We start from the raw sequence: 12,092 nt of genomic DNA, 5'->3' as shown, positions 1-12,092 counted from the left end.
CTATTACATTCTCTCTCTCTCATTCCCTCTCTCTATTACATTCTCTCTCTCACACATTGTCTCACTCTGTTACATTCTCTCTCTCTATTACATTCTCTCTCTCACATTCTCTCTCTCTCTTACATTCTCTCTCTCTCACATTATCTCTCTCTATTACATTCTCTCTCATATTCTCTCTCTATTACATTCTCTCTCTGTCACATTCTCTCTCCCTATTACATTCTCTCTCTCTATTACATCCTCTCTCTTTCTCACATTGTCTCTCTCACATTCTCTATTACATTCTCTCTGTTACATTATCTCTCTCACACACACATTCTCTCTCTATTACATTCTCTCTCTCACACATTCTCTCTCTATTACATTCTCTCTCTCACACATTCTCTCTCTCTATTACATTCTCTCTCTCTATTACATTCTCTCTCTCAAAGATTCTCTCTCTCTATTACATTCGCTCTCTCTATTACATTCTCTCTCTATTATTCTTTCTCTCTCTCTATTACATTCTCTCTCTCACATTCTCTATCTCTCACATTCTCTCTATTACATTCTCTCTCTCCCACTCTATTACATTCTCTCTCTCTCACATTCTCTCTTACATTCTCTCTCTCTCACATTCTCTCTCTATTACATTCTCTCTCTCACTCACACACATTCTCTTTCTCTGTCTCTCACATTCTCTCTCTCTCTATTACATTCTCTCTCTCTCACATTCTCTCTCTCTCTCACATTCTATCTCTATTACATTCTCTCTCTCACTCACACACATTCTCTTTCTCTCTCTCTCACATTCTCTCTCTCTCACATTCTCTCTCTCTATTAAATTCTCTCTCTCTCACATTCTCTCTCACTATTACATTCTCTCTATCTCACATTCTCTCTCTCTCCCATTCTCTCTCTATTACATTCTCTCTCTCTCACACACACACATTCTCTTTCTCTCTCTCTCACATTCTCTCTCTCTCTCTCACATTCTCTCTCTCTCACACATTCTCTCTCTCTATTACATTCTCTCTCTCTCACATTCTCTCTCTCTCTCACTCTCTCTCTCACATTCTCTCTCACACATTCTCTCTCTCTCACACATTCTCTCTCTCTCACACATTCTCTCTCTCTCTCATTCTCTCTCTATTACATTCTCTCTCTCTCACACACACATTCTCTCTCTCTCACACATTCTCTCCCTCTCTCATTCTCTCTCTATTACATTCTCTCTCACTCAAACACACATTCTCTTTCTCTCTCACACACACATTCTCTCTCTCTCTCACATTCTATCTCTATTACATTCCCTCTCTCACTCACACACATTCTCTTTCTCTCTCTCTCACATTCTCTCTCTCTCACATTCTCTCTCTCTATTAAATTCTCTCTCTCTCTCACATTCTCTCTCACTATTACATTCTCTCTATCTCACATTCTCTATTACATTCTCTCTCTCTCCCATTCTCTCTCTGTTACATTCTCTCTCTCTCACACACACATTCTCTTTCTCTCTCTCTCACATTCTCTCTCTCTCTCACATTCTCTCTCTCTCACTCATTCTCTCTCTCTCATTCTCTCTCTATTACATTCTCTCTCTCTCACACACACATTCTCTTTCTCTCTGACATTCTCTCTCTCTCACACACACACATTCTCTTTCTCTCTCTCTCTCACATTCTCTCTCTCTCACACATTCTCTCTCTCACAGATTCTCTCTCTCTATTACATTCGCTCTCTCTATTACATTCTCTCTCTCTCACATTCTCTCTCTATTATTCTTTCTCTCTCACATTCTCTCTCTCTATTACATTCTCTCTCTCACATTCTCTATCTCTCACATTCTCTATTACATTCTCTCTCTCACTCACACACATTCTCTTTCTCTCTCTCTCACATTCTCTCTCTCTATTACATTGTCTGTCTCACACACACATTCTCTCTCTCTATTACATTCTCTCTCTCTATTATATTCTCTCTCTCTCTATTACATTCTCTCTCTCACAGATTCTCTCTCTCTATTACATTCGCTCTCTCTATTACATTCTCTCTCTCTCACATTCTCTCTCTCTATTATTCTTTCTCTCTCACATTCTCTCTCTCTATTGCATTCACTCTCACACATTCTCTCTCTCTCACACATTCTCTCACTCTCACGGTCTCTTTCTCTATTACATTCTCTCTCACATTATCTCTCTCTATTACATTCTCTCTCACATTCTCTCTCTATTACATTCTCTCTCACACACATTCTCTCTCTCTCTCTGTCTCACATTCTCTCTCTCACACACATTTTCTCTCTCACATTCTCTCTCTCTCTTACATTCTCTCTCTCTATTACATTCTCTCTCTCTATGATATTCTCTCTCTCACAGATTCTCTCTCTCTATTACATTCGCTCTCTCTATTACATTCTCTCTCTCTCACATTCTCTCTCTCTATTACATTCTCTCTCTCACATTTTCTATCTCTCACATTCTCTCGATTACATTCTCTCTCTCTCTCTCACATTCTCTCTCTAACATTCTCTCTCTCTCTATTACATTCTCTCTCTCACACATTCTGTCTCTCACATTCTCTATTACATTCTCTCTCTCTCACACATTCTGTCTCTCACATTCTCTATTACATTCTCTCTCTCTCACATTCTCTCCATTACATTCTCTCTCTCACTCACACACATTCTCTTTCTCTCTCTCTCTCATTTTCTCTCTCTCTCTATTACATTCTCTCTCTCACACATTCTCTCTCTCTATTACATTCTCTCTCTCACACACACATTATCTTTCTCTCTCTCTCTCACATTTTCTCTCTCTCACACACACATTCTCTTTCTCTCTCTCTCTCACATTCTCTCTCTCTCACACATTCTCTCTCTCTATTACATTCTCTCTCTCTATTACATTGTCTCTCTCACACACACATTCTCTCTCTCTATTACATTCTCTCTCTCTATTATATTCTCTCTCACAGATTCTCTCTCTCTATTACATTCGCTCTCTGTTACATTCTCTCTCTCTCACATTCTCTCTCTCTATTACATTCTCTCTCTCACATTTTCTATCACTCACATTCTCTCGATTACATTCTCTCTCTCTCTCTCACATTCTCTCTCTATAACATTCTCTCTCTCACACATTCTCTCTCTCACATTCTCTATTACATTCTCTCTCCCTCACATTCTCTCTTACATTCTCTCTCTCTCACATTCTCTCCATTACATTCTCTCTCTCACTCACATACATTGTCTTTCTCTCTCTCTCACATTCTCTCTCTCTCTATTACATTCTCTCTCTCTATTACATTCTCTCTCTGTCACATTCTCTCTATCTATTACATTCTCTCTCTCTATTACATTCTCTCTCTTTCTCACATTCTCTCTCTCACATTCTCTATTACATTCTCTCTATTACATTATCTCTCTCACACACACATTCTCTCTCTATTACATTCTCTCTCTCACACATTCTCTCTCTCTATTACATTCTCTCTCTTTATTACATTCTCTCTCTCACACATTCTCTCTCTCTATTACATTCTCTCTCTCTATTACATTCTCTCTCTCATAGATTCTCTCTCTCTATTACATTCGCTCTCTCTATTACATTCTCTCTCTATTATTCTTTCTCTCTCTCTATTACATTCTCGCTCTCACATTCTCTATCTCTCACATTCTCTCTATTACATTCTCTCTCTCCCTCTCTATTACATTCTCTCTCTCTCACATTCTCTCTTACATTCTATCTCTCTCACATTCTCTCTCTATTACATTCTCTCTCTCACTCACACACATTCTCTTTCTCTGTCTCTCACATTCTCTCTCTCTCTATTACATTCTCTCTCTCTCACATTCTCTCTCTCTCTCACATTCTATCTCTATTACATTCTCTCTCTCACTCACACACATTCTCTTTCTCTCTCTCACACATTCTCTCTCTCTCACATTCTCTCTCTCTATTAAATTCTCTCTCTCTCACATTCTCTCTCACTATTACATTCTCTCTATCTCACATTCTCTATTACATTCTCTCTCTCTCCCATTCTCTCTCTATTACATTCTCTCTCTCTCTCACACACATTCTCTTTCTCTCTCTCTCACATTCTCTCTCTCTCTCACATTCTCTCTCTCTCTCACATTCTCTCTCTCTCACACATTCTCTCTCTCTATTACATTCTCTCTCTCTCACATTCTCTCTCTCTCTCACTCTCTCTCTCACATTCTCTCTCTCACACATTCTCTCTCTCTCACACATTCTCTCTCTCTCACACATTCTCTCTCTCTCTCATTCTCTCTCTATTACATTCTCTCTCTCTCACACACACATTCTCTTTCTCTCTCACATTCTCTCTCTCACACACACACATTCTCTTTCTCTCTCTCTCTCACATTCTCTCTCTCTCACACATTCTCTCTCTCTCACATTCTCTCTCTCTATTACATTCTCTCTCTCACACACACACATTCTCTTTCTCTCTCTCACACACATTCTCTCTCTCTCTCACATTCTATCTCTATTACATTCTCTCTCTCACTCACACACATTCTCTTTCTCTCTCTCTCACATTCTCTCTCTCTCACATTCTCTCTCTCTATTAAATTCTCTCTCTCTCACATTCTCTCTCACTATTACATTCTCTCTATCTCACATTCTCTATTACATTCTCTCTCTCTCCCATTCTCTCTCTATTACATTCTCTCTCTCACACACACATTCTCTTTCTCTCTCTCTCACATTCCCTCTCTCTCTCTCACATTCTCTCTCTCTCACACATTCTCTCTCTCTATTACATTCTCTCTCTCTCACATTCTCTCTCTCTCACACATTCTCTCTCTCTCTCATTCTCTCTCTATTACATTCTCTCTCTCTCACACACACATTCTCTTTCTCTCTCACATTCTCTCTCTCTCTCACACACACATTCTCTTTCTCTCTCTCTCTCACATTCTCTCTATCTCACACATTCTCTCTCTCTCACATTCTCTCTCTCTATTACATTCTCTCTCTCACACACACACATTCTCTTTCTCTCTCACACACATTCTCTCTCTCTCACACACACATTCTCTTTCTCTCTCTCTATTACATTCTCTCTCTCTCACATTCTCTCTCTCTATTACATTCTCTCTCTCTATTACATTCTCTCTCTTTCTCACATTCTCTCTTTCACATTCTCTCTCTATTACATTATCTCTCTCACACACACATTCTCTCTCTCTATTAAATTTCTCTCTCTCACACATTCTCTCTCTCTCTTACATTCTCTCTCTTTATTACATTCTCTCACACATTCTCTCTCTCTATTACATTCTCTCTCTCACATTCTCTCTCTCTCTATTACATTCTCTCTCTCATAGATTCTCTCTCTCTATTACATTTGCTCACTGTATTACATTCTCTCTCTCACATTCTCTCTCTATTATTCTTTCCCTCTCACATTCTCTCTATTACATTCTCTCTATTACATTCTCTCTTACATTCTCCATCTCTCACATTCTCTCTCTCCATTAAATTCTCTCTCTCTCACATTCTATCTCAGTATTACAATCTCTCTATCTCACATTCTCTATTACATTCTCTCTCTCACACATTCTCTATTACATTCTCTCTCTCACACACACACATTCTCTTTCCTTTTCTCTCACATTCTCTCTCTCACATTCTCTCTCTCTATTACATTCTCTCTCCCTCTCACATTCTCTCTCTCTCACTCTCTGTCTCACATTCTCTCTCTCACACATTCTCTCTCTCACACATTCTCTCTTTCTCTCACATTCTCTCTCTCACACATTCTCTCTCTCACACATTCTCTCACTCACACACATTCTCTCTCTCTATTACATTCTCTCTCTCACACACACATTCTCTTTCTCTCTCTCACATTCTCTCTCTCTCACACACACATTCTCTTTCTCTCTCACATTCTCTCTCTCACACACATTCTCTCTCTCACACACATTCCCTCTCTCTCACATTCTCTCTCTCTCACACTCTCTCTCTCTCACACATTCTCTCTCCCTCTCACATTCTCTCTCTCTCACTCTCTGTCTCACATTCTCTCTCTCACACATTCTCTCTCTCACACATTCTCTCTTTCTCTCACATTCTCTCTCTCACACATTCTCTCTCTCACACATTCTCTCTCTCACACACATTCTCTCTCCCTATTACATTCTCTCTCTCACACACACACATTCTCTTTCTCTCTCTCACACATTCTCTCTCTCTATTACATTCTCTCTCTCTATTACATTCTCTCTCTTTCTCACATTCTCTCTTTCACATTCTCTCTCTATTACATTATCTCTCTCACACACACATTCTCTCTCTCTATTAAATTTCTCTCTCTCACACATTCTCTCTCTCTATTACATTCTCTCTCTTTATTACATTCTCTCACACATTCTCTCTCTCTATTACATTCTCTCTCTCACATTCTCTCTCTCTCTATTACATTCTCTCTCTCATAGATTCTCTCTCTCTATTACATTTGCTCTCTGTATTACATTCTCGCTCTCACATTCTCTCTCTATTATTCTTTCCCTCTCACATTCTCTCTATTACATTCTCTCTTACATTCTCCATCTCTCACATTCTCTCTCTCCATTAAATTCTCTCTCTCTCACATTCTATCTCAGTATTACAATCTCTCTATCTCACATTCTCTATTACATTCTCTCTCTCTCACATTCTCTCTCTATTACATTCTCTCTCTCTCACACACACATTCTCTTTCTCTTACATTCTCTCTCTCACATTCTCTCTCTCTCACACATTCTCTCTCTCTATTACATTCTCTCTCCATCTCACATTCTCTCTCTCACACATTCTCTCTCTCACACATTCTCTCTTTCTCTCACATTCTCTCTCTCACACATTCTCTCTCTCACACATTCTCTCTCTCACACACATTCTCTCTCTCTATTACATTCTCTCTCTCACACACACACATTCTCTTTCTCTCTCTCACATTCTCTCTCTCTCTCACACACATTCTCTTTCTCTCTCACATTCTCTCTCTCACACACATTCCTTCTCTCTCACACTCTCTCTCTCTCACACATTCTCTCTCTCTCACACACACATTCTCTTTCTCTCTCTCTCACACATTCTCTCTCTCACACATTCTCTCTCATTCTCTCTATCTCACATTCTCTCTCTCTATTACATTCTCTCTCTCACACACACACATTCTCTTTCTCTCTCTCACATTCTCTCTCTCTCTCACACACATTCTCTTTCTCTCTCACATTCTCTCTCTCACACACATTCCCTCTCTCTCACATTCTCTCTCTCTCACACTCTCTCTCTCTCACACATTCTCTCTCTCTCACACACACTTTCTCTTTCTCTCTCTCTCACACATTCTCTCTCTCACACATTCTCTCTCTCTCATTCTCTCTATCTCACATTCTCTCTCTCTATTACATTCTCTCTCTCACACACACATTCTCTCTCTCACACATTCTCTCTCTCTCACACATTCTCTCTCTCTCACACATTCTCTCTCTCTCACACTCTCTCTCTCTCACACATTCTCTCTCTCACACACACACACATTCTCTTTCTCTCACACATTCTCTCTCTCTCACACATTCTCTCTCTCTCACACATTCTCTCTCTCTATTACATTCTCTCTCTCTCACACACATTCTCTCTCTCACTCTGTCTCACATTCTCTCTCTCACACATTCTCTCTCACATTCTCTCTCTCTATTACATTCTCTCTCTCTATTACATTCTCTCTCTCTATGATATTCTCTCTCTCACAGATTCTCTCTCTCTATTACATTCGCTCTCTCTATTAAATTCTTTCTCTCTCAAATTCTCTCTCTCTATTACATTCTCTCTCTCACATTTTCTATCTCTCACATTCTCTCGATTACATTCTCTCTCTCTCTCTCACATTCTCTCTCTAACATTCTCTCTCTCTCTATTACATTCTCTCTCTCACACATTCTGTCTCTCACATTCTCTATTACATTCTCTCTCCCTCACATTCTCTCTTACATTCTCTCTCTCTCACATTCTCTCCATTACATTCTCTCTCTCACTCACATTCTCTTTCTCTCTCTCTCACATTCTCTCTCTCTCTATTACATTCTCTCTCTCACACATTCTCTCTCTCTCACACATTCTCTCTCTCTCACATTCTCTCTCTCTATTACATTCTCTCTCTCACACACACATTATCTTTCTCTCTCTCTCTCACATTTTCTCTCTCTCACACACACATTCTCTTTCTCTCTCTCTCTCACATTCTCTCTCTCTCACACATTCTCTCTCTCTATTACATTCTCTCTCTCTATTACATTGTCTCTCTCACACACACATTCTCTCTCTCTATTACATTCTCTCACTCTATTATATTCTCTCTCACAGATTCTCTCTCTATTACATTCGCTCTCTGTTACATTCTCTCTCTCTCACATTCTCTCTCTCTATTACATTCTCTCTCTCACATTTTCTATCACTCGCATTCTCTCGATTACATTCTCTCTCTCTCTCTCACATTCTCTCTCTATAACATTCTCTCTCTCACACATTCTCTCTCTCACATTCTCTATTACATTCTTTCTCCCTCACATTCTCTCTTACATTCTCTCCATTACATTCTCTCTCTCACTCACACACATTGTCTTTCTCTCTCTCACACATTCTCTCTCTATTACATTCTCTCTCTCACATTCTCTCTCTCTCTTACATTCTCTCTCTCTCTTATTCTTTCTCTCTCACATTATCTCTCTCTATTACATTCTCTCTCATATTCTCTCTCTATTACATTCTCTCTCTGTCACATTCTCTCTATCTATTACATTCTCTCTCTCTATTACATTCTCTCTTTCTCACATTCTCTCTCTCACATTCTCTATTACATTCTCTCTATTACATTATCTCTCTCACACACACATTCTCTCTCTATTACATTCTCTCTCTCACACATTCTCTCTCTCTATTACATTCTCTCTCTTTATTACATTCTCTCTCTCACACATTCTCTCTCTCTATTACATTCTCTCTCTCATAGATTCTCTCTCTCTATTACATTCGCTCTCTCTATTACATTCTCTCTCTATTATTCTTTCTCTCTCTCTATTACATTCTCTCTCTCACATTCTCTATCTCTCACATTCTCTCTATTACATTTTCTCTCTCCCTCTCTATTACATTCTCTCTCTCTCACATTCTCTCTTACATTCTCTCTCTCTCACATTCTCTCTCTATTACATTCTCTCTCTCACTCACACACATTCTCTTTCTCTGTCTCTCACATTCTCTCTCTCTCTATTACATTCTCTCTCTCTCACATTCTCTCTCTCTCTCACATTCTATCTCTATTACATTCTCTCTCTCTCTCTCACACATTCTCTCTCCCTCTCACATTCTCTCTCTCTCACTCTCTGTCTCACATTCTCTCTCTCACACATTCTCTCTCTCACACATTCTCTCTTTCTCTCACATTCTCTCTCTCACACATTCTCTCTCTCACACATTCTCTCTCTCACACACATTCTCTCTCCCTATTACATTCTCTCTCTCACACACACACATTCTCTTTCTCTCTCTCACACATTCTCTCTCTCTATTACATTCTCTCTCTCTATTACATTCTCTCTCTTTCTCACATTCTCTCTTTCACATTCTCTCTCTATTACATTATCTCTCTCACACACACATTCTCTCTCTCTATTAAATTTCTCTCTCTCACACATTCTCTCTCTCTATTACATTCTCTCTCTTTATTACATTCTCTCACACATTCTCTCTCTCTATTACATTCTCTCTCTCACATTCTCTCTCTCTCTATTACATTCTCTCTCTCATAGATTCTCTCTCTCTATTACATTTGCTCTCTGTATTACATTCTCGCTCTCACATTCTCTCTCTATTATTCTTTCCCTCTCACATTCTCTCTATTACATTCTCTCTTACATTCTCCATCTCTCACATTCTCTCTCTCCATTAAATTCTCTCTCTCTCACATTCTATCTCAGTATTACAATCTCTCTATCTCACATTCTCTATTACATTCTCTCTCTCTCACATTCTCTCTCTATTACATTCTCTCTCTCTCACACACACATTCTCTTTCTCTTACATTCTCTCTCTCACATTCTCTCTCTCTCACACATTCTCTCTCTCTATTACATTCTCTCTCCATCTCACATTCTCTCTCTCACACATTCTCTCTCTCACACATTCTCTCTTTCTCTCACATTCTCTCTCTCACACATTCTCTCTCTCACACATTCTCTCTCTCACACACATTCTCTCTCTCTATTACATTCTCTCTCTCACACACACACATTCTCTTTCTCTCTCTCACATTCTCTCTCTCTCTCACACACATTCTCTTTCTCTCTCACATTCTCTCTCTCACACACATTCCTTCTCTCTCACACTCTCTCTCTCTCACACATTCTCTCTCTCTCACACACACATTCTCTTTCTCTCTCTCTCACACATTCTCTCTCTCACACATTCTCTCTCATTCTCTCTATCTCACATTCTCTCTCTCTATTACATTCTCTCTCTCACACACACACATTCTCTTTCTCTCTCTCACATTCTCTCTCTCTCTCACACACATTCTCTTTCTCTCTCACATTCTCTCTCTCACACACATTCCCTCTCTCTCACATTCTCTCTCTCTCACACTCTCTCTCTCTCACACATTCTCTCTCTCTCACACACACTTTCTCTTTCTCTCTCTCTCACACATTCTCTCTCTCACACATTCTCTCTCTCTCATTCTCTCTATCTCACATTCTCTCTCTCTATTACATTCTCTCTCTCACACACACATTCTCTCTCTCACACATTCTCTCTCTCTCACACATTCTCTCTCTCTCACACATTCTCTCTCTCTCACACTCTCTCTCTCTCACACATTCTCTCTCTCACACACACACACATTCTCTTTCTCTCACACATTCTCTCTCTCTCACACATTCTCTCTCTCTCACACATTCTCTCTCTCTATTACATTCTCTCTCTCTCACACACATTCTCTCTCTCACTCTGTCTCACATTCTCTCTCTCACACATTCTCTCTCACATTCTCTCTCTCTATTACATTCTCTCTCTCTATTACATTCTCTCTCTCTATGATATTCTCTCTCTCACAGATTCTCTCTCTCTATTACATTCGCTCTCTCTATTAAATTCTTTCTCTCTCAAATTCTCTCTCTCTATTACATTCTCTCTCTCACATTTTCTATCTCTCACATTCTCTCGATTACATTCTCTCTCTCTCTCTCACATTCTCTCTCTAACATTCTCTCTCTCTCTATTACATTCTCTCTCTCACACATTCTGTCTCTCACATTCTCTATTACATTCTCTCTCCCTCACATTCTCTCTTACATTCTCTCTCTCTCACATTCTCTCCATTACATTCTCTCTCTCACTCACATTCTCTTTCTCTCTCTCTCACATTCTCTCTCTCTCTATTACATTCTCTCTCTCACACATTCTCTCTCTCTCACACATTCTCTCTCTCTCACATTCTCTCTCTCTATTACATTCTCTCTCTCACACACACATTATCTTTCTCTCTCTCTCTCACATTTTCTCTCTCTCACACACACATTCTCTTTCTCTCTCTCTCTCACATTCTCTCTCTCTCACACATTCTCTCTCTCTATTACATTCTCTCTCTCTATTACATTGTCTCTCTCACACACACATTCTCTCTCTCTATTACATTCTCTCACTCTATTATATTCTCTCTCACAGATTCTCTCTCTATTACATTCGCTCTCTGTTACATTCTCTCTCTCTCACATTCTCTCTCTCACATTTTCTATCACTCGCATTCTCTCGATTACATTCTCTCTCTCTCTCTCACATTCTCTCTCTATAACATTCTCTCTCTCACACATTCTCTCTCTCACATTCTCTATTACATTCTTTCTCCCTCACATTCTCTCTTACATTCTCTCCATTACATTCTCTCTCTCACTCACACACATTGTCTTTCTCTCTCTCACACATTCTCTCTCTATTACATTCTCTCTCTCACATTCTCTCTCTCTCTTACATTCTCTCTCTCTCTTATTCTTTCTCTCTCACATTATCTCTCTCTATTACATTCTCTCTCATATTCTC

Source organism: Chiloscyllium punctatum, chromosome 4 (assembly GCF_047496795.1).
Source record: "Chiloscyllium punctatum isolate Juve2018m chromosome 4, sChiPun1.3, whole genome shotgun sequence".
NCBI classification, from domain to species: Eukaryota; Metazoa; Chordata; class Chondrichthyes; order Orectolobiformes; family Hemiscylliidae; genus Chiloscyllium; species Chiloscyllium punctatum.
Note: the sequence above shows the minus strand (reverse complement) of the source record.